Source organism: Haliotis cracherodii, unplaced genomic scaffold (genome assembly GCF_022045235.1).
Source record: "Haliotis cracherodii isolate W230 unplaced genomic scaffold, xgHalCrac1.p SCAF_17, whole genome shotgun sequence".
NCBI classification, from domain to species: domain Eukaryota; kingdom Metazoa; phylum Mollusca; class Gastropoda; order Lepetellida; family Haliotidae; genus Haliotis; species Haliotis cracherodii.
The window spans coordinates 4,065,461-4,089,743 of NW_027266272.1; the positions used below are offsets into that span (position 1 = coordinate 4,065,461).

At 41.5% G+C, this 24,283-nt stretch overlaps 1 protein-coding gene across 1 annotated transcript in view; it reads right to left on the reverse strand.

Annotated features, from left to right (window-relative positions):
* Positions 1–21,965, reverse strand: part of LOC139464844 (glycoprotein-N-acetylgalactosamine 3-beta-galactosyltransferase 1-like) — a 36,074-nt gene extending 14,109 nt beyond the window's left edge. Inside the window, exon 1 of the mRNA XM_071246376.1 lies at positions 21,749–21,965. The gene's annotated coding sequence lies outside the window, so the exon portion shown is untranslated. The remainder of the gene's footprint in view (positions 1–21,748) is intronic.
* Between the last annotated feature and the right edge of the window lie 2,318 nt (positions 21,966–24,283).

Genomic DNA, 24,283 nt, shown 5'->3' on the forward strand with positions numbered 1-24,283 from the left:
TGGTCGAAGAGGTCGAGTTCAAACAACTCATTCCTACCACAATTCGTTCCGCGCACCACCTCTTCTCGGCGACAGTTCAACGTACACAGTCTTGTGGCTTTCGGTTGTGAAGTCAAAGAATGAAGACGCGAAAAAAGTGAGACTGAGGTAAACAATGTCGTGCTGCACGTGAGACCTCGAATGTTGCACGTGCAGAGGTGTGCTTGTGTATTGTGATCAATATTCAGTCTGTGTCAAGTCTGACACATGGCGAGGCATTTGAGAATGTTCTTTCTGCATTAAACACATATTCAAAACGCATCTGTGACATCATTGTAATTGTTTAAAGTGTCCCTTAGTTTTGACAGTTAATTATTGATGTTAATGAACATATTTCATTGATGTACGCCTGTCAGGACGGGCGGAACTATATTTTATTACGACACTCAAGTGGATGTTTTCAACTTTTGTTGGATGACAAAACGGTGTGAAATTAATTAATAAATATCTTCAAATATTTATACAGTATTTAACGACTTAGATCATAATATGAGTAATGTTGGGTAACATCCTATTACCATAAACATTCCTGTTACAATATAGGCGAGGTGAAATGGTTTTAACGTCGCGTCAAAGATTATTTCACTTATAGAGCGACGGTGTGTGTGTGTGTGTGTGTGTGTGTGTGTGTGTGTGTGTGTGTGTGTGCTCTTGTACTAGTCCGGACTGATGCCGATTTATAGTGCCAGCCCACTGAGATACCATGTCGCAGTTTAACATGAATTCGCCCCCTCAGACAAAGCATACTGACTCCGAGCCAGTCCTTGTTTTAGCCCCTTAATGCCGAGAGCCAGACACGAAAACAACAAGTTCCATCTTATAACGTCTTTTTGGTATGACGTGGCCGAAGATCGAACAGACGACACAAAACAACATATTCTACGTGTATCACGCAAGGACGACGCACGTTAAATCTCCAAAGTAAGTAAGTAAGTAGGACGACTCCCACAGCGTCAACACTACAGAGAGTCACGGTTTATGATATCACTATTTGTTACAACAAAGATCCGGATGTTTTAAGTAGGGGAACATCTACCTACGTAACCCTTCATTCCGTGGACCCGTGAAGACTCCGGGGTAGAATAGGTCTTCGATGCTCATGATATTAATCACTGGATTATCTGGTCCAGATTCGATTATTTACAGACCGCCGTCATATAGCTTGAATATTGCTGAGTGCGGCGTAAAACAACAAACCAAACCAAACCTTCATTCCGTAAAAAACAATGGCCCTGACGTTCAGCGGGGCCTCGGAGTGGAGGACAGAGAGTCCTGTCGACATTCCCCTAGACGTAAAACTTGACAGAAAATGTCAGGGCACCGTGCAAATATCCACATGCAATGTAAACAGCATTCCAATTATATCACGGCGTGTCAACTTGATGTTGGAGGAAGGCCAGAAATATTGCTAGGCTTTGACGTTAAAGAGTTTGGTGAAACCCATCAGCATAGATTGGCAGAGACAACACTGGAAACATGATCAGGATAAACCGGGGTTCGAACTCAATTTGCAATGTATGATGCAGAGTGAGTGAGTATGGTTTTACGCCGCTTTTAACAATATTCCAGCAATAACACGGCGGTGGACACCAGAAATGGGCTTCACACATTGTACCCATGTCGGGAATCGAACCCGGGTCTTCGGCGTGGCGAGCGAACGCTTTAACCACTAGGTTACCCGACCGCCCCTGTATGATGCAGAGAAAATTAGAAACATGGACCTGGAATGCTGTGAAATGTAGACTCAAAAGGCTGTCACAAACATTGAGATACGACTTGGAAATAGACCTGCACCACCTGACATCCGTTGTCGACTACTTGATGTCTTAACAAAAGTACAGGCGACCCGTAAAGATCCGGGGAAGAGGTGACTAACGGGATCGGGTGGTCAGGCTGACTGACTTGGTTGATGCATGTCATCGTATCCCAACTGCGTGGGTCGATGCTTATGATGTGAATCACTAGATTGTCTGGTCCAGACTCGATTATTTACCGACCGCCGTCATATAACTGGAATATTGCTGAGTGCGGTGTTAAACAAACCAACCAACCAACCAATCAGCCGAGGCCAGCTGAAAATCGTACAGACAGACACACATATGTGCAGATACACACACAGACACAGACACACACACACACACACACACACACACACACACACACACGGAGTCACGAACTTTGTACATTTGCGTAAAGTAGACAGTGGTAGGCGTGGTAGGACAGTTTGACAGTAGCAACGAAGGTCAGAGTGACATGCGACACATGACCCGCATACATACATTCACGCATGCCTGTCGTTCTAGGTTGTACTTAGCTGTAAGTGCTTCAGTGTGACCCGGTCCTCGCTATCAAGTAACTAACAGTCTCTGTATAATTTTACCTTATCCATTTCCCAAGCTGAAGTTTGCTCCGACTAGTCTGACAGGGCCTGCACACGATAAGAGCTGAACTGAGTCTTAAATTATCCCTGAACGTGTTGAGCGTATCATGACAGGATATCGTGTTGGGGCTCGCGTACAGCAGATACGACGTAGCAGAGCGCAAGTCATAGCATGGCTGCTACATTTTACATGCTTTAAAGAGTGAGTGAGTGAGTTGGGTTTAACGCCGCTTTTAACATTATTCCAGTAAACACGCCGTGTCAGCTTAATGTGGGAGGAAAGCTCGAAGTGATGCAGATCTTAGACGTTTACCACTTCGGTGAAACCCACGAGCACGGGTATGGTGCTGACAAACCTAGAAACATAATCGGGGCGAACAGGGATTCGAACCTACAATCAAAGGTTTCTGGCGTGCCCAAGGGACGCAACTCTGCACAGCGATTCGCGGCGCCTTAGACGACTGGGCCAGCCGTGCCCCCACATGCTTTAAAAAAGGTTTATGTTCTAGACAAAAGGTAGTCATTGCAAGTTTCATACCCTAAACACAACTTTGATTATCTTCTAGATGAAGTGCAATGGTGTACAGGTAAACCTCGGATTGTTTTTTTCCAGCCAATGCTTTAAAACTAATTTTGCAAGTTGTGCAAAGCGAAACTATGCTATACGCTCTGAGGATCCAGCCTTGACATTGAGAAATATCTCTGTGTTTTGTGTGTCTGTTTGTTTGTTGTTTAACGCCGCACTCGGCAATGTTCCATCTATATGACGGCGGTCTGTAAATAATCGAGTCTGCACCAGACATCCCAGTGATTGATATCATGATCATCGATCAACAAAAATGGATTGCCATGACATTTCCAGTTAATCGCCTCTTACGACAATCCTTGTGTTGCTGACATCAATTCTAACCCGGGTCTTCGCGGGTACTATGGACATTACTAGTTATCAAGACATGGTTCTTGTACTATAGTACTATATGTAGTATGAGTACAATGTGTGAAGCCCATTTCTGGTGTCCCCCGCCTTGATAGTGCGGGAATATTGCTAAAAGCGGCGTAAAACCAAACTCACTCACTTTTGTACTATAGGATCTCATTACTTATACTACAGAATAACATCTTCCCATGAAAAGCACATTTACTAACAAATATATTGGTTACGTTCGAGGACCCTACAAAATTGATACAACTAATTGTGCTGTTGTATATTATATTGCTCGGCACCAAATAAAGAACAAACTGTCACATATACAAGCTGAGTCCTAGCTTCAACACTTTATTGTTAATACATATTCTACCACGTGTGATACACTACCCTTGTGCAACCAGGATAGGTTTCAAAGTGTGTGAGCCGTATTGCGGTTATAATCTTCACGGTTGATGTAATTAGGTTAAACATTATCTGTCAGATTGATGTACATCTCACAATTTAAGTTACCGGACAAACAAAGTGATGTTTTAAAACCCTTCAGGCAAACAATAAGATTGCCTATTGGCCCGAGGCTTGCGTCCCTTCAAGCAACAAAATAGCACTGGTTGATGTTTATTGATTTTCCTCCTTCAATGTAGTAGTAAGCAAACACCCCTGTCAAGCTGACAGTTGCTGCTGTGATATATACTCTGACGTATGTGACAATATCACCACTGTAACATACCCTACTCACCCTTTGAGAGAGGTAATCAAATATGCCATTCTTGACCTTTTATGAGTAGCGTTTGTGATGGCGTTAGGGAAAAAGTCAAGGAGTGAGTGAGTTGGGTTTAATGCCGCTTTTAACATTATTCCAGTTATATCATGGCATGTCAGCTTAATGTGGGAGGAAAGCCCGAAGTGATGTAGGTCTCAGACGTTTACCACTTCGGTGAAATCCACAAGCACGGGTATTGTGCTGACAAACCTAGAAACATAATCGGCACGAACCGGGATTCGAACCAGAGATCGACGCAACCCTGTACAGCGAGTTTCCGCGCCTTAGATGACCGGGCCCCCATCGCCTTAATAAATTAATTGGCAATCATAATGAATAATTCACAAAGCATATTCATTCAAAAACATAAATGATGTGAAACATATCACGATCGATACGGTGTAAGTTGTCCAAATATAAGTTGGGTTAGGTTTGGCTTGTTTGTTGTTTAACGTCGCACTCAGCAATATTCCAGCTATATGACGACTCCAAATATAAGTGATTAAGATTAGTCTGTGCTCTAAATTTCACCTCACAATTTCATGTTTTAATATATTTCATTACGTTCAGATGTTTGGAAAAGATAAACACCACAAAATGAATATGGCGTTGTGCTTGAAAGTTTATCACAAACCATTTTCTCACGGTTAAAGCGTTCACTCGTCATGCCGAAGGCTCGATTCGATTCCCCAGATGGGTACAATGTGTGAAGCATATGTCTGGTTTCAACTACAGGGTTATTACAAAAAGCGGCGGGTTTTTTCAAGCGAATGGTGCATTGACAATCAACTGATCATGATATTTATCAGTATCTAACTTCAAGTTGTATTTCTAACGCGTTTACCTCCAAACAGAAACCGTTCACATTGGAATTGATGAGATTATTGCATATTTTACATACTGTATTATTTCAATAAATATGGCATAAAGGCTCAATCATATAAGATAACGGTATTTACGCGTTAAAATCAAATTAAATTCATGATATAGTTGATCACTAGATAGCGCTGGTATTTGCCAGAATGTGTATGTATGTTAACTGTAATTTTCTTTTTCATACTCTGATTGTCTGTCACTTTACATATCAACCGGTAATATATTTTTGAACTAAATATTCACGACACGTGGATCCAAAATGTGTAATTCATTTACACTATTAATTGCATTTGTTATTAGGTGGTTACTGATGAAGTTCATATGAATATGTTATTGTAATATGCAATAAAAGCGACAAGCCATTTCCATAATATTTTTTATCAGTTCTGCCATAAAAATGTAATGCATATTATATCGCTAACACGGCCAATCGGGGATGTCAAAAGGTTAGACGTATTAGCAGGCATCAAACTGCAGCAACGGTACGACTCTTTCAAATAGTTATATCAATGGAGGTTTAATGTCTTGGAAACTACAAAATCAACATCAATAATATTAATATAATACATATAATACATTCCCCACGTGTGACACGAATGTCATGGAAACATGTGACATTGCGTGTAGTTATTACTGCTATAAACCACGAACTGACATAGTCACTGGAAGCATGTGTTGAATATATTTAAAGCGGGACTAAGCTCGGGCAGATTGGTTTATTGATTAACACACGATCAGGGCTAAATCGACTCTTAAACTACCCCTTAACGTGCAGAACGTATCATGGCATAATATCACGTTGACGCTCGCGTACATCAGATAAGTGTATCAGAACGCCAGTCATAGCTAACATGGTTGCTACATTTCACATGTTTATACAAGAGTTTCATACCCTTAAACACAACGTTGACTGTCTTCTTAAAAAAGTGTGTGACATACAGTTCAACTTCGTTTGATTAAAAAATAAATTTTCCAGACAATACTTTAAAAATAATTTTGCCTCAGGTATAACCTCGGATTGTTTGAGAGATAAATTTTCCAGACAATACTTTGATAATAATTCAAATACCACCATGCAAAATGTTTCCTTCCGATGTTACCCAGCTTACGCTTTCCGAGAATAACTGTATCATCATTGATTTTCTGTGATCCATTCATATAATTTTCACTGCTATTTCGCCTTTGACATTCAATGGAATCTCTTTCAGCAGGTAAGCGAGGCTTGCGCAGACGTTTTATAGAAAGACAGCTTTGTGTGACATTCAAAATACCGTCAGGCCTGGATATGGGGGATTAGCTATTTGGGGGCTAGTCTTAACTCAGGGGAAGAGACCTGGGAGTCCCTTGAGTTTATTCAAGCAAGTGTAATGAAACACTTTAATTCATATGAAATAATGTGGGAATATAATCGTGGATTTCGAAATGTAGTAAAGGAATGCTGGTCTTGTATTTAAGGACATATAAGAACTGGAGGAGCCCACGACGCAACACGCATAAATAGCATTAGGTACTTCATAAGCATTAAACGGTAAATGATATATTAATGGCGGCCATTAAGACATAGCCGTTACAGTGCTACATATTACATTGAGCCTTACAGTGTGTTTATTGTTTAACGCCACTCGGCAATATTTCAGCTAAATGACGGCGGTTCTTAAATAACCGAACCTGGACCAGACAATCCAGTGATTGACATCATGAACATCGATCCACACAATTTTGATACGATGACACGTATTAACCAAATCAGCGAGCCTAACCACCCGATTCCTTTAGTCGCCTCTTACGACAATCATAGTCGCCTTTACGGCACGCATGGGTTGCTGAAGAGCTATTCCACCCCGGATCTTCACGGCTGGATTGAGCCGAACAAGACAGCAATACGAATTCAAACTCAACTCTAACATAACATCTATGACAATAATGTCAATGAAATAAGAAATAAAATAAGAATAAAATGCAATCGTTTCTTACCTTGAGTGGACAGAGTGTGAGTTCTTTGGGTTTATTCAAGCAAGTGTGCCCGAGACTGAAACTCCAGGGAGTTACATACACCACAGCTCTACTCGTGAGATATTATCAATTTCTCTGATGTAATTTCCATATATGATATCTGCCTTATACTGATAAAGTTGACGACGCGAAGTAGGCGATAAGAAAACAATATCAGTATTGCCTAACAATAGTTGTCCTTATTGTTTAGCCGATGGCCATGACCCAGGGGTAAGAAAACACTTATCGGTACTTGACCAGATAAAGACATGAATTGAATTGACCCTGGCGTTTACGAGAACAAAGGCCGGTTGTTGCATGCAAAAATCAATATCTTCAAAATTCACTCTTGAGCGCTTTCAGCCCTCGGGTCAGTCTCCTCAACTCGGTCCAAAACACTTACCCATGTCTCGATCACTCCCCGGCCCATTGGGCTCAGATAAATCCCCTACAACTGTACAATATTCTCCTGTTCATTTTGGCAAACAATTAAAAAGCCTTTGGATGTTCATGTGACATTCTTCCTTTCTGAAGATGGCCGACATGCATTATTATTTGTGTTCAGTCATACATACATACATACATACATACATACATACATACATACATACATCGTTCCAGATATTAATACTCTTTGTTAATGCATGCTATTTGTACATACATTTACACTGTTACCAAGTATTATCAACCTAATATATACACACGCGTTTGGAAAGGTATACATTTCTAAAATTATTTTTATGTGGAAATACAAATTACAATAAAAAATACAATAACCTATCAAAATTAAAAAATACATCAAACAACATAACAGGTCAAATACGTTTTTGTACCTTTTAAAAAAATAAACGACAAAATCTTTTCTATATATAATCGTAAGAACTCTTTGCCAAATGTAAAGTCCATTTTCAATTCCGACTGTGTCATTAGCATGTGTTCTACCAACTAACCAACCACCCAATCAAATGAATCAATCAATCAATCACGATATACATCCCAGCTATACCGGGAGTAATATAAGATCAGCCGCCGTAGCTGCACTCCTGCACAACATGCTGAAGCGGAGACTTGATGACCGAAAATATTAACTCATCTATAATGCATTGTAACATCTCATGTTTATACCACTTGGGTAGTTTAACATATGTGATGTATGTTGTTCGGGGGGAGTTGGGGAGCGCCCGATTATTTCATGTGACTGTGGTTAATCTGTCATGCCTTAACAAATTGACTCCGGTCATGTGAGGGGGTCGCTGTTCGCTGGCCTATGAAGTAGTTTCTTCCATGTGTACTGGTAACATGTCCTGTGACATTGAAGCTCTGAACATGGCTTTTTATCAGTTTGACCGTAGCACGGTCATTAGTGTTTAAAGTGCACCTACGTGGTCTAGTGGTAGAGCGTCCGCCCGGAGAGCTGAAGGTCCGGGGTTTAATCCCCGGCCGCGTCATACCAAAATTCGTTAGAAAATGGTACGTGCTGTTACCTTGCCTGGCGCTCGGCATTAAGGGGCTAAAACAAGGACTGGTCGGCTCGGAGTCAGTATACTGTGCCTGAGTGGGGCAATCATGTTAAACTGCGGCATGGTATCTCAGTGGGCTAGCGCTATAAAATCGGCATTCGTCTGGACTAGTATAATCGGCCACACACACACGTGCATGCACGTCGCCACATAAGTGCAATAGTCTTGAACGATATGTTAAACCCCATTCACCTCACCCATAAGTGTCTAGTAGGCCGAGGCGGTGTATACTGTTGTATTGTAATACACTCTCTAGTCTAACAGCTTTACACCGCTGGACACTAATTACTTATTTCATAATAACATAATTACTAATTATGTTCAAAACATTGCGATTGATGTATGCTTCTTAGTATGTATGTATGTATGTATGTATGTATGTATGTATGTAGTGTTGCCAGTGTCGAGGAGGTATGTGGTATGTGTATACATGCGTGTGTTTGTGTATAAAGATATAAACATACTATATGTATGTGTGTGTGTGTAGCTCTTATCGTGTACAGGCCCTGTCAGACTAGTCGGAGCAAACTTCAGCTTGGGAAATGTGTGTGTGTGTGCGTGCGTGCGTGCGTGCGTGCGTACGTGCGTGCGTGCGTGCGAGTGGGCGCGTGTGAGTGGAGGCAAATAAGATTATTCATTTCTTATTCAAGTTAACTTTCACAAGGAAAAATGTTTTCTATAAAAAAAATCCAAGGAGGCAACTGCCCCCCCCCCCCCCCTCCCCCCCCCCCCCTCCTGGGCTGGCTACGGCACTGGATTTCAAGAATATTTTTTTAAAATGTGATTTTGTATATAATCACATCTAAATGCATGATAGAGAATTATAGTGACCCTAAATAAAAATTTTAATACTTGTATATATATATATATTTTTAGATTTTGCAAACACGAAACTACTTCTTAAGTCACAAATACAAGGGGTGGTGAACCGTCCCTGTGTGTTAGGTAGGGAGAATTTACGTTTCAAGGATTTACATTTGTAATGAAATAATTTATCCTCTATGTATATCAACATGCCTGTATATCTTGTTTGATAGGCTACAGTCTACATGTTTCCTTTGTTAAAAATATTTAAAAAATGTATGCTCTGTGATATTTATGAAAAATAACGAAAATATGTTCCACGCTCTGATGTTCCGACCTCGGAAGTTGTGAAACTGAGACATCTCTTCGTGTGTTTGTTCAATTATGTTCAGTTGGTATATTCGTCATTAGGTGATACATATGACTAGGTGTTTGGAGATGTTGTCGAGCGAATAGGATGCGATTTGGCCATGGAACTGACGCATGTTAAGCTTCGTTTCTTGCATAAATCAACAAAATTTCACATAAACACGTCTCCCGACTTTCGTAAGCGTGTCGGCTGGCACAGTATCCTTACCAGGAGTTGAGCAGTATCGGTTTTTCTTGGTAATTCGGTAACATTAGGCTGCACCACGATTGTGGGATATGTGTACATAATTAACTTCAACATTAGTCTGGACGACAAACGTATGTAGGTATACTTTACACTGGTAAATAAGCAGTGAAATGACGAGAGAAAATATCGAGTAAATAAAAACCTACATTGGCGTCTAGATTTCCACGTGTATAACAAACGTGCGACTGGTCTCATCAATGGTGTCTATACATCCTCATCAATTAACCCGGCATCAGCCCTTGGTGCTCACAGTTTACTATCAAACTATCAGTTAATCCGTAATCCCGGCTCCGAACTGACGTTGTGACCTGGCCCGCTATGTGGGGCTGTGGCAGTTCTATATGTCTGTAGTGTTATCATAGGGCTATCCAACCGTCGGTAATGCCTCAAGTTTATCAAAGCTGTGGAGTTACGATTCAACTGTGAAAGCATCGCTTACCTGCCTCGCCGATACAGTGTCCCGACTTCAACGACGAATGTATTAAGATGCATCCAAATTAGGATCACACAACCATGTTTATAACTTGACTGCTAACTTCCCGAGTCGTTTCGCGACAATTGTACGCGCTGGACTGACGAACAGGGCAAAGCAGGCATTCAGCCACTTGACTCGGTCGGTTCATGGCAATTTCTGAAGTCGCGTGCACACCAAACGATTTGTCGCACAGTGTGGCTATTGACACTATCACCCTGGTATTTCGAACCTAAAAGAGAATCGTCTAAGTCAACATAATTTATAAAGAATGTAGGTCTTTCAGTCCATAATTCTCAGTACAAGCAGTTTTTGTGATACATAATAATACATTATCGTTACTGCCATTATAAATACGTATAAAATACATCATAGTGCTAACCTCTCGGAAGTTACCTGATTACATTACATAATGTTTACATTTATAGATACCTTTATGAAGTGGCTTAAAGTGATATGCTGTGTTTGAAACATCATTCATATGAAACAAATTTATTCTCAGTAAAATACATTCAATAACGTTCTTCTGTCCAATTATTCCTTTGGATAAAAATGAAATATTAAAAAAGCTGCTACTTCCTATCCCTCTTTTCTCTGTCACACATGTTTAGGACAGTATTAATACAAAAGTAAATGTAAGATGGCTGTCGATATTTTACTCTGTACCTGATATACCTTGGACAAGCAAACAGAAAATGTTTTTCGTCTTCCACAACGGAGATATCTGCTGTGGAATGATGCTAACGACACAGGCGTTCTTCTCTAGGAATATGTTCCCACCTGCCCGTCTCTGTGTAAATTGTAACTTCAACATCTAAATCTACCAAGTGCATTTGTGAATTTGAAGTGAGTAAGTGAGTATGGTTTTAGCAATATTCCAGTAATATCACGGCTGGGACACCAGAAATGGGCTTCACACATTGTACCCATTTGGGGACGAGCGAACGCTTTTACCACAAGGCTACCCGACCACCACTCAATTCATAGGAACTACACAACAACCAGTTCTCCAGGGTTCATGCAGCTGTTTAAATTTGAAGCTTTTTAATGAAGAAGAGATATGTTTTCTATATTTAGAGATAGTTTAATTACTGTATACTTCTAGTTTATGGGGGGCACGGGGGGCACGGGGGGGCCAGTCGTCTAAGGCGCCTCGATTCGCTGTGCAGAGTTGCGTCCCTTTGGCACGCCAGAAACCTATGATTGTGGGTTCGAATCCCGGTTCGCCCCGGTTATGTTTCTAGGTTTGTCAGCACCATACCCGTGCTCGTGGGTTTCACCGAAGTGGTAAACGTCTAAGATCTGCATCACTTCGAGCTTTCCTCCCACATTAAGCTAACACGCCGTGATATGACTGGAATAATGTTAAAAGCGGCGTTAAAACCCAACTCACTCACTCACTCACTCTAGTTTATGATTTTCACGAATATTAGATTTCCATTCCTGAAGGGGTACATCTTTGAGTGGTTGATGAAAGACAGAGATAAACATATTGACACAGCCAACACACAAACATAACCAAATCCTGCAGAAAATAATGACTTACATAGCCCCGGTCTTACGACCGGCATTGTCAAGTCAGGTAATCATTTGAAAAGTACATTTAGGAATGAATCTGGCATAAGTAACAACCTGTCAGAGAGCCTTCTAACCTGGGCTGACATGTAGATCGTCACTCACAGCATGTGATGTCAGCTTAGTCACGCATGGATAAGGAACGCGCATAACTACAGGACGGGGCGTGGGTACGGTGAGGTGAGGTGAGGTGAGGTGAGGTGAGGTGAAATGGGGTTTAACGTCGCTTCCAAGATTATTGTACTCATATAGGGACGTGCATGAACGTGTGTGTGTTTGTGGCTGCTTGTACTAGTCCGGACTGATGCCGATTTATAGTGCTAGCTCACTGAAATACCATGCCGCAGTTTAACATGAATACCCCACTCAGACACAGTACACTGACTCCGAGCCGACCAGTCCTTGTTTTAGCCCCTAAATGCCGAGCGCCAGACAGGGTAACAACAAGTACCATCTTTTAACGTCTTTTGGTATGACGCAGCCGAACCCCGGACCTTCCGTTCTCCGGGCGGACGCTCTACCACAAGACCACGGAGGCGGCGGGCGTGGGTACAGGCGACAAGAAATATGTACACGGTCGTATGCAACAACCTTTCCTTTGATTGCTTTTTAATGCCGCACTATATCCAGCTATATGACGCAATATTCCACGCAACTGGGAGACGATGACATGCATCAACCATTCATTGAGCCTGAGCCCGTCAGTCGCTTTATTACGACAAGCATGACGCCTTTCTCGGCAAGCATGGGTTATTCTACCTATACCTATTATTATACATATTTGACCTAATCTACGCCGGATCTTCACGGGTCGCAACAAGAGACAGAATACAAAGTGTAAAGTGAAGAAATTCACAGTGAAAGCATGTACCGCATGGTGAGGTTGGTTGGTTTGTTGTTTAACGCCGCACTCAGCAATATTCCAGCTATATGATGGCGGTCTGTAAATAATCGAGTCTGGACAAGACAATCCAGTGATTAATATCATGAGCATCGATCTACTCAATTGGGGTCGATGGCATGCATCAACCACGTCAGCGAGCCTGACCACCCGATCCCGTTAGTCGCCTCTAACGACAATCATGTACTGCATGGTGAGGGGAGGTACAACTGACGGAGGGGTGAGACGACACTCCTGGGGGTTCAGATGATACAGTCCACAGCGGACGCACGTGTATGTGTGTGCGTGTACAGGGTGCACTGGGGTGGGTCGGGGAATGCCAATGGTAGGGGAGGGGGTGCTGCGACGAATAATTTGTTGGACTGTTCCTCAAATATTCTGCCAAGCTAAACCTTGAGGGACGAAATGACAAACCAAATACCCTCCTTACCAGACACATTGTGAATGTCCGCTTCTACCTGGGCACTTTCTATCATATCTGACAACGTGTCAGAGCGCCGTGTAATGATACATTTAATGATGTGAGGGAAGGTATTTCTGAAAAGGAGGTCTTTTATGCAGTGATCATTACAACATTTCAAAAGAAATCGCAGTAATGGGGCAATGGTGATCGGGGAGGACGTGTCCTAGAACTAAATCCTCCAAGCATAATGTGGTTTACTGGAGGACTCTTCTTTTTAATAGGAGAATAGAATAGAATCGCATTCCTAGCTGAGAGAGGTACCGAGATCTTAGACTCCGTTATGTATCCTGGGTGAAGGGGCGGTCGGGTAGCCTAGTGGTTAAAGCGTTCGCTCGTCACGCCGAAGACCCGGGTTCGATTCCCGACATGGGTACAATGTGTGAAGCCCATTTCTGATGTCCCCCTCCGTGATATTCATGAAATATTGCTAAAAGCGGCGTAAAACCATACTCAGTATCCTGGGTGAAATAGTCTTGGATATCTGTTGATCTACAAAGACACAGTCCATCAGTGGGTTCACAACACTGGGTTTCACCGAAGTGGTAAGAGACCTGCATCACTTCGGGCTTTCCTCCCACATTAAGCTGACACGCTGTGATATAACTGTTATAACTGGAAAACTGTTAAAAGCGACGTTAAACCCAACTCACTCACTCACAACACTGGGTTTGGGATGTCAATGTAAATGCAACCACATAATAATGATAGTATAGCAATGGCCAAGCGGCATCTTAGAGGCGTTTGTCAGCCATCCTGCCAAGCCGCCGTCCGAGGGGCCTGACACATGCAAAGCTGTCTACAGTTATCACTTTACACTGCCAAACATACATGGGATACGACCCGTGAAGATCCGGGGTAGAATAGGTCTTCATCAACCCATGCTTGCCTTAAAATCCGACTATGCTTGTCGCAAGAGGCGACTAATAGGATCGGGTGGTCAGGCTCGCTGACTTGGTTGAAGCATGTCATCGATGCCAATTGCGTGGATCGATGCTCGTGATGTCAATCACTTGATTGTCTAGTCCAGTTTATTTACAGACCGCCGTCATATAACTGTAATATTTCTGAGTGCGGCGTTAAACAACAATCAAACAAAACAACAACATGTGATACATGTATGGCCAGTCTGCATTATCCCGCACCTCATCCACAATGGCGGGGCCAGACCTTTGCTCTGTTTGAAACGTGCAAGCGCACAACAGGCACACTAATACCCGTCTCCGTGGAACTACACTACCGAAAAAGATTCGATCCTGATGACAACAAAACATTGGGGATTGCAGACGAGGAAAATTCGCATATATCTAGGCCCTGTGCATCGCGTTCATCTACAGCCAATGTTAATATACATTACGCGGGATTGCCTAAATGTGGGGCCAAGAAAAGTCGGGCCTAGCCGGTCCAACGGGTAATACTAAAAATGGATTGCAGAATAATAAAACGAAACGTGCATATCTAGGCAGATCTCAAATGTCCACAAACGTACAGTTTTGCTCATTTAATTGAGTTTGAATCAAAATGCATCTTCAACAATGTAATAAACTGATAATTATGACTACATACCGTGAGTCCTGGTAGAAAAGTCAGTGTCTTGACTGTGTGTTTTCTTTGATGAGAAAGTTTCTCATCGACCTTAGCGTGTAGGGGTGTGATGTGCAGGGCAGGGACGACAGTGCTTTGACTACTCTTCTTTCATTAATTAACGTGTTTGGCATCGCTAATCAACCTTTACTAATTCATGTTAAACCAACACAGAATGTTTTCTGAAAGTGGATATTCGCGAATGTCATAGGGCTGACACGACACGTGTTAAGAACTGTCCTAGCACTTCTAAAGTTCCTAACATTCTTTATATCTAAAGACTAGTATTATATCTAATTATATACCACTTTATTGTCTCATATTGCGGTAGTTAAAGAAAACACAGTGCTCTAGGTGAAGCCCTTTTCACTCTACATTCTCAACATAGTCTCTATCAAAAGTGTTTGGCTTGTGTTGGGTCCGACTTGGCCCGGGCTGTCAAAATCCACTTTAAACACACAGATGTATCATCAAATGTGTTTACATCTGTAGCTTAGTATCTTATCTACCTATATACCACTTTATAATGTCACAGTACGTCGTATTTAAAGAAAACTGGTCCGTTAAAGTCAAGCACGTTTATTGTATTTTCTTAAGAAAATCTCTGTCAAAAGTGTTGTGTCCGCCTTGGCCCGGGCTGTCAAAATCAACTTAAACATCACAGATGTATATTCAAATATGTTTACAGCTATAAATTAGTATTATATCTACCTGTATACCCCTTTTAATGTCACAGTACATCGCATTTAAAGAAAACAAGGTGCTCAAAGTGAAGCCCTTTTCCCTCTACATTCTCAACATAGTCTCTATCAGAAGTGTTTGGCTTGTGTTGGGTCCGACTTGGCCCGGGTTGTCAAAATCAACTTTAAACAAACAGATGTATCATCAAATGTGTTTACATCTATAGACAAGTATTATGTCTACCTAAATACCAGTTCATAGTGTCTCGGATCGCGGTATTTAAAAGAAAACAAGGAGCTCAAATAAAAGCTCCTGTGTGTAATCTGTTTAATTGTACGGTATACATTGTAGACAGACAGACAATAATTTATTAATGCCTCCCTTCTGTACATACATAAAACAGCTTTGTACAAAAAAGTTGATAGAATGTACAGAACAATTCAATAGAATTATGAGAGATTATTAACAGAATATCCCACTGCTAAGTATATGATAAATTGTTGAATTAACATTAGATAAGGTTGAGAATTAAGTGTGTGTGTTTTCAATATATCTTAGACTGGTGAGTCGTCTGCTCGATGATAACAGCCTACTCATATCTTTACCCTGTTTCCCATTATTGGAAAGTGTGTCGTCTGCTACCCCAGCTGGAGCCATCTGGTAACAATTAATCACAAGCTGTCAATATACAATACAGTATAATACATCAAGATGGCAGTTTCCATGTAACGATTAAGTATTTCTAAGCAATTTAAAGATTTGTACAATATCTAGATATATGTATCTTTAATTTGCTTAGAAATACTTAATCTTTACATGAAAACTGTCAGCTTGGTGTATTATTCTGTTTTGTATATTGACAGCTGGTGATTGAGCCGTGATTGCTGCCAAGGGCGGTCACACGAGATACTGAGTTCAGCGCACCCGTGTGGCCTTATGTGACGTGACAATGAACAGTTTTCAATGCCTTTGTACAACGACAACATGTGACTATCGGAATCCAAAATTTTATATTTGTATCTATGATATCAAATTAAATATATCGACTTTAATAGGTTCAATAAATTTACTAACAAATCTACCTATTGCGCATTGAGCGATTATCTCCTTTAGCTGTATGCGTAGTATAGAGCTTTATCACGCGTGACCTTGCAATGCTGTACATCGTATCTTATTCAAGCTGTAACACTGAGAGTGAGTGACTACCCCTATGCGCACTACCTCTGCAATGTATCGTATGTTATTCAGGCAGCCAGCGAGAATGGTTCCAGGGAGGAATTAAGTTCAAGCATGTAACGCACTCAGTCGTTCTCCCTTCACACTGCTATTGCAACTTATTGTTCAACACGATTAAATCCCAGGTTTCTATGAAGCATGACTTTGTTCAATAAACAACACATGTAAAACAACGGGTTTGTAATAAGTTGTCTTCACAATCACAGGTATGGTGCTTGCTGTGCAGATTTGAGCACTGTTTCAAGTAGTTCACTGTATGTAAAATATGATTCATACCGTTTCATACGGCGGTTTATGGTTCTGCATGGTTTATTGTATTGACAGTTGTTTTAACTTCCCGCAGAGATTATTTGCAATTATTCTCCTAAACATAATTCGGTTGCATGATATATTCACGATGTTTGGCTTGAACATAGTAACATTCTTCTGAACATACTTCAAATTTAAGCCGGAAGTAAACACAACACAAACCCAGTTAACCAAACGGAACCGTACACAAGAGTAGTGAGTGAGTGAGTTGGGTTTAACGCCGCTTTGAATAGTATAATTCCAGTTATATCACGGCGTGTCAGCTTGATGTGGAAGGAAAGCTCGAAGTGATGCAGGTATTAGACGTTCACCACTTTGGTGAAACCCATTAGCACGGGTATAGTGCTGACAACATAATCTGGGCGAACCGGGATTCGAACACACTGTCATAGGTTTCTGGCGTGCCCAAGGGACACCACTCTGCATAGCGAATTGCAGCGCATAAGGCGACTTTGGCCAACCGTGCCCCCGTACACAACTGTAACAAACTATCATACAACAAAGATGTTTAAGATGAGATATGTATTGCGTAACATTCCATGAAGAAACAGTGGCTATATTACACTATAACAAACTACAAAATATATGCACAATAAGTGCAAAACACATAAGTACATTCAACATACAGAAAAAGCCCATTATAACAAGTTTATTTTAAAACAAGTGTATTATAATGGTGTGGAAACAATATGAGAATTGAGCCAAACACTTCTGATAGAGTCTATGTTCAGAATGTAGAGGGAAAAGGGCTTCACTTTGAGCTCCTTACTCTCTTTAAATACCGCGATCTGTGCCATAAGGTAGTATAAAGGCAGATATAATACTAATCTATAGATGTAAACACATTTGATGATACATCCGTGTGTTTAAAGTTGATCTTGACAGCCCGGACCAAGTCGGACCCAACACAAGCCAAACACTTTTGATGGAGACTATGTTGAGAATGTAGAGGGAAAAGGGCTTCACTTTGAGCACCTTGTTCCTTTAAATAACGCGACCTGGGACATTAGAAAGTGTTTTATAGGTAGATAAAATACTAATCTACAGATGTAAACACGTTTGATGATACATCTGTGTGTTTAAAGTTGATTTTGATAGCCCGTGCCAAGTCGGACCGAACACTTGTGAGACTGTTGAGAGTATGGGGAGAAGAGGTCTACTTTAACCAACGTGTCTGCTTTAAACACGATGAACAGTGGCATTATTAAGTGGTATTTACTTAGATATAGTACTGCCCTATAAATGTAAACGCTATGCCGACAGATGGAAATTTGTATCACGATAGCTAGAAGTATTTGATACGTTTGAAATCCTATTTCGTTTAACGATTGCCCATTTACATGTTACCTAGATCAGCGACGCTTACACACAGCCCCACATTCTGGTTTGAAAGCGATTTACTCTGAATCACTCAATTATGGTGCACGTTCCTGGTTGGTGATTGTTCATTAATGTCATGTGTGTGTATTGCATCAATGATATGTAGGTATGGTCGCCGATAATTAGCCAATACAACTTTGGCCCGTCTTGGCCCGGCCCGGGCCGAACTTTAGGCAATCCCCCATTACGCGACGTCGTTTCGCTGTTAGGAGCTTGAAGGCCACAGGGTTCATGGCCATTTATCAGAACGTCATTGACCCACTAACTGCAATTATTACGTAACATAAGGTAATGACACTAACCCCAGTATTTCATACCTGTTAACGTCATAACGCCTACCAGCCGGTCAGAGACGGGCCTGAGGGGTTGAACACTGACAGTCTTTGTTACCGAAGACGTGAATGGATGTTGCCGTCGGCATGAACTGATGCTGTTACGGTGATTTCTCTGACCGTAACCCGTCTATTATTACGTGAAACTCATTCTTAACTTCTTGTACATGATTAAAAACGAAGATTTTATATTTATGCAGGTGAAACCAATGACGGAGTTTTATTATCATCAAATACTGCGTAAAACCCCTTAACCACATCACCATGCGACAAATCGTATTGTGTACACAGAGTTTGAGATATGGCATTTCTCAAGCGCGTGGCTGCAGGTGGGCGTTATAGAGAGGATGAGCTGTACACAAGTATACACACAATGTCGATGTGTCCCCGCTGCAGACATCGTGAGCTTTAAAAATATGGAATGTGTTCGACATCATCACATATGGTTCAACACTGAATATACAGTTACACCGGACCAACGCAAAGTTGTATTACATATAGATTTCAGCCCACAACATGTTTGATATCACGTTCATGTTTAGTATGCGATGTAACAGTGGAAATGCCTTGATCTCATTTACCCGCCCAGGATTTCTGAGGTTTGCACAGATAATGAATATATCATTTGTATCAAAACATATAAATCATAAATACATAATTATATTTCTAAAATGTCTTGGAACGAGCAGATACAACTGAAATAAACTTAAAAAAACGAACACAACACTCTCTTTTTTAAGAACGAGGGTTCTTATACAAAAACATTTGACAGGTATTCAACCTAACTATGTATAAATATCCGTTATTGATAATGCAAGAAACAGGGGGGTAAATAGTGATCACGAAGGCTTTGTTGTCAGTAACGTATATGGCAGAAGCCATTCTGCTATGGGGAGACAGACAATGATCAGAGACAATGTATGGAGAGATAGACAATGATCAGAGACAATGTATGGAGAGATAGACAATGATCAGTGAGTGAGTGAGTTGGGGTTTAACGCCGCTTTTAACAGTATTCCAGTTATATCACGGCGTGTCAGCTTAATGTGGGAGGAAAGCCCGAAGTGATGCAGGTCTCAGACGTTTACCACTTCGGTGAAACCCACGAGCACGAGTATGGTGCTGACAAACCTAGAAACATAATCGGGGCGAACCGGGATTCGAACCCACAATCATAGGTTTCTGGCGTGCCCAAGGGACGCAACTCTGCACAGCGAATTGCGGCGCCTTAGACGACTGGGCCACCCGTGCCCCCTAGACAATGATCAGAGACAATGTATTGAGAGATAGACAATGATCAGAGACAATGTATGGAGAGATAGACAATGATCAGAGACAATGTATGGAGAGATAGACAATGATCAGAGACAATGTATGGAGAGATAGACAATGATCAGAGACAATGTATGGAGTGATAGACAATGATCAGAGACAATGTATGGAGAGATAGACAATGATCAGAGACAATGTATGGAGAGATAGACAATGATCAGAGACAATGTATGGAGAGATAGACAATGATCAGAGACAATGTATGGAGAGATGGGCAATGATCAGAGACAACGTATGGAGAGATAGACAATGATCAGAGACAATGTATGGAGAGATGGGCAATGATCAGAGACAATGTATGGAGAGATAGACAATGATCAGAGACAATGTATGGAGAGATGGACAATGATCAGGGGCAATGTATGGAGAGATAGACAATGATCAGAGACAACGTATGGGGAAATAGACAATGATCAGAGACAATGTATGGAGGGGAAATGATCAGAGACAATGTATGGAGGGATAGAAAATGATCAGAGACAATGCTATGAGGAGAGACAATAAGGAGAGAGACAATGATCAGAGTCAATGTTATGTTTTGTGATATATCAAGAGCACAAATAATCCTTTGGTGAGTCACGTGAATGTTGTTATGGTGATGGTACGTGTGTCTGTAGAGGCGTGGAGGTGGGTGGGGAGAGAGAGGTGTGAAAACCAGATGGATATCAAAAGTGTTATTTTACTCCGCTGCGACTATAACTAAATCCTATTTACATTTCAGCTGACAGTGTTTAGTGTGACAGTGTTTAGCTAGCTATTTGTGGCTGGATGGTGCTCCTGTGACAACAATACATCACCCAGGCATCCAGCACGTTGTAATAGCTGGGATAACACAACGAGCGTGTCAGCCGTGTCCTCTGTGTAACGCTGCCCTCTCCCCACGGTGTATGTTGACACACTAACATCTTAGACGACGGTAGCCTGGAACGGCATGGTCTCAAACGACACCCCTAGCAACAACGACAACTCCATACACATATCTTTCACATCGGTGTCAAGAAAAGGGAAAATACAACGCATTGCCTGTACAAGCAGGCAATGAATGCTTAGTGGCAAATGGACTGGTTATTAATTATAGGGGGTAGGGAGGGTGGATAGGGTGCGGTGAGAGTAGTCTTAGGACTGTATCATAACGGAACCTCTTAGTTTATGTATTTTTACATGCCCCTCCCCCTTCTATAATAAAAGACTAACTGTATTCCTCATAATAAAGGATTTGACATCCATATGTTCTCTTCCTCTGTCACTTATTAACATTTAAATTTATAAAATCTTCAAATAAAATATAGATCTTTGTCATTTGTACATTCCCCCCTCCACACCTTCTTTCGCTGTGTAATTTATTCATGACCTCCATAATCTCCTCTTTCCCCCTTTAACAAATGACCACTCCCTGATTCGTCTTTTCCTTACTAAGCTGCATTAGTAACATGCCTAGCTTTCCACCATATTTAAACTACATTGTACTTGTTACGAACACGCAGTCTAATAAACATACTACTAAATTCCCATTATCTCAACAAAAAATTCTGTAGAGACACGTTTTTTATAAGGAAGCGTAAAAAACTTACCGAAACTTACTGGGTTAGTCCCTCGTGTTGTGTGTTGGTGTATTATTGGGCTTCCAAGGCCAGGTCGCCACGTCGACTGGAGATAACACAGACGGTCGTGGATAGGGAATGTGTGGGTTAACCCAGATACCTGTCTGAAGATAACACACGTCTCCGTGACGTATGTAGTCGTGAGCTTCCCCGGGAAGCCGTCATCATGACAGCGGTGACAGATGACAGTGTCTCCATCGTAACCCGTTGTACAGGGCGAGCTAGATCTTGCCTTTGAGTCACCGAGAATGTCAATCGTGAGAATTTGTGTGCGTGTATCCGGTTATCATACAGTTGCCATTGTAACACATTGCTACGTAATCGTGGAACAATATCTGTTAATAATACAGTCTTTGTCCCGGAACCAACCCAACGATGTTCATGATTTTAATTTGTATGCATTAAACGTTAACGCCTGAGAATAATCAGTGCTGAAAATTGTATGAATAGATGCGGATAACGCGAAAAGGTTGATCATGTCCTGCCCTATCGGTAGCCCCCGCTACTATTTGTATAAGAAGTTAGCGTTTGTTGTCTAACGCCGCACAGCAGTACACCTGCCATACGACGGCGGCCTGCAAACAATCTAGTCTTGACCATACAAACCACTGATAGTAAACCAGACAATCTAGTGATAGTGAACCAGACAATCCAGTGATAGTGAACCAGACAATCTAGTGATAGTGAACCAGACAATCCAGTGATAGTGAACCAGACAATCCAGTGATAGTGAACCAGACAACCCAGTGACATGACAGCGCGTGTTCGAATTTTGTTGAAGCTAAAAACGATCTGTAATGTTCGAAAGATAGTCTTGACCATACAAACCACTGATAGTAAACCAGACAATCGAGTGATAGTGAACCAGACAATCCAGTGATAGTGAACCAGACAATCCAGTGATAGTGAACCAGACAACCCAGTGACATGACAGCGCGTGTTCGAATTTTGTTGAAGCTAAAAACGATCTGTAATGTTCGAAAGATAATGAGTATGTTTAGACGATGCAGACATAATCACACACACGCACACACACCACACACACACCCACGCGCACATACACACCACACCACACACACATAACACCACGCACACAAACACCACACACACAAACACCACACACACAAACCGCACCGCACTGCACCGCACCGCAACGCAACGCAACGCAACGCACGCACGCACGCACCAGACCACATACACACACTCACACCAGTCCACACACACACACACACACACATTCACAAATGTACGTATCACTTGGCGGCCAAACGTTTTGCATATAATACTAAGATCATGAAATAAAGGTGAGTGAGTAGGGTTTTACGCCGCTTTTTGCAATATTCCAGCAATATCACGGCGGGGGACACCAGAAATGGGCTTTATACATTGTACCCATGTCGGGAATCGAACCCGGGTCTTCGCCTTTACGAGCGAACTCTTTAACCACTAGGCTACCCGACCGCCCCTGAAATAAAAGAGTACACAAGTGAGTATGAACATTTATAACAGAGATGGGTAAATATGGTGTTCGTTTTCATCTATCATCTCACGTATGCAACAATCGTACATTCTGTTTCAATACCCTTAAATTTTATATGACAGGATTTAAAGCCATACTGTTCTTTAAACGCTCCTAAATGTTCGGCCATAGGTAAGTGAAAAATTGCCATATTGGCAAATCTTAGCATTTTTTTAATGGTTCGGTTATGTAACTGAATTATTGGCTCGTTTGTGTGCAGCAGCCACGCCAGTGACGCCATGGGGTAATAAGTAAACATATGGCGAGGGGATCCACTTTATCACGGGCCATGGAAGTTTCCTGTCTATGCTGAATATTTGTTAACTCGACTTCATCGAAGCTCTGCATTGAACTGGGAAGTTTTGTTGACAGTCGACACTGTAAGCATCAGCTGCATCAACACCACATGATGGACTTCCATGACTCAGGCGTTAACGTTTAATGCATACAAATTAAAATCATGAACATCGTTAGGTTGGTTGCATCAATACTACATGATGGACTTCCATGCCTCTGTGTATAGTTTGACCACGACAATTTTGCTTCATCAGTATCATGACCAGCTTTCCAGGAAGTGTAACCTTCCTCAGCTAGTTTGAGATGGTGTTGATGCTGTTCTGTTCTCGCTTGTGAATCAGAAGAACCTTCTGTGTCAGAAGTTTGAATCTTTAGTCTGTCACATGTCTCGCAAGTGTCAGATCTTGGACCAAATGCCAGATTAAAGTTAGTATTGAATACCCGACGGAAAAGCCACAGTTTGTATGTGCTGTTGTAGCACTTTCCGCCAAGTGCAGCTTTTGTTCCAGATCTGTCGTGATTTTCAAGAAACATTAACTACATTCACCTGGTGCATAGCGTCTATGTGGGTTCTTTTTGCGTGAGTAATGGGAGGAACGACAAAGGAAACTTTGAATAAACTGCCTGATTTAATTCATTACAGAATCATCTATGGTATTTTCCTTTTGCCTGCTTCTCACAATTCGCTT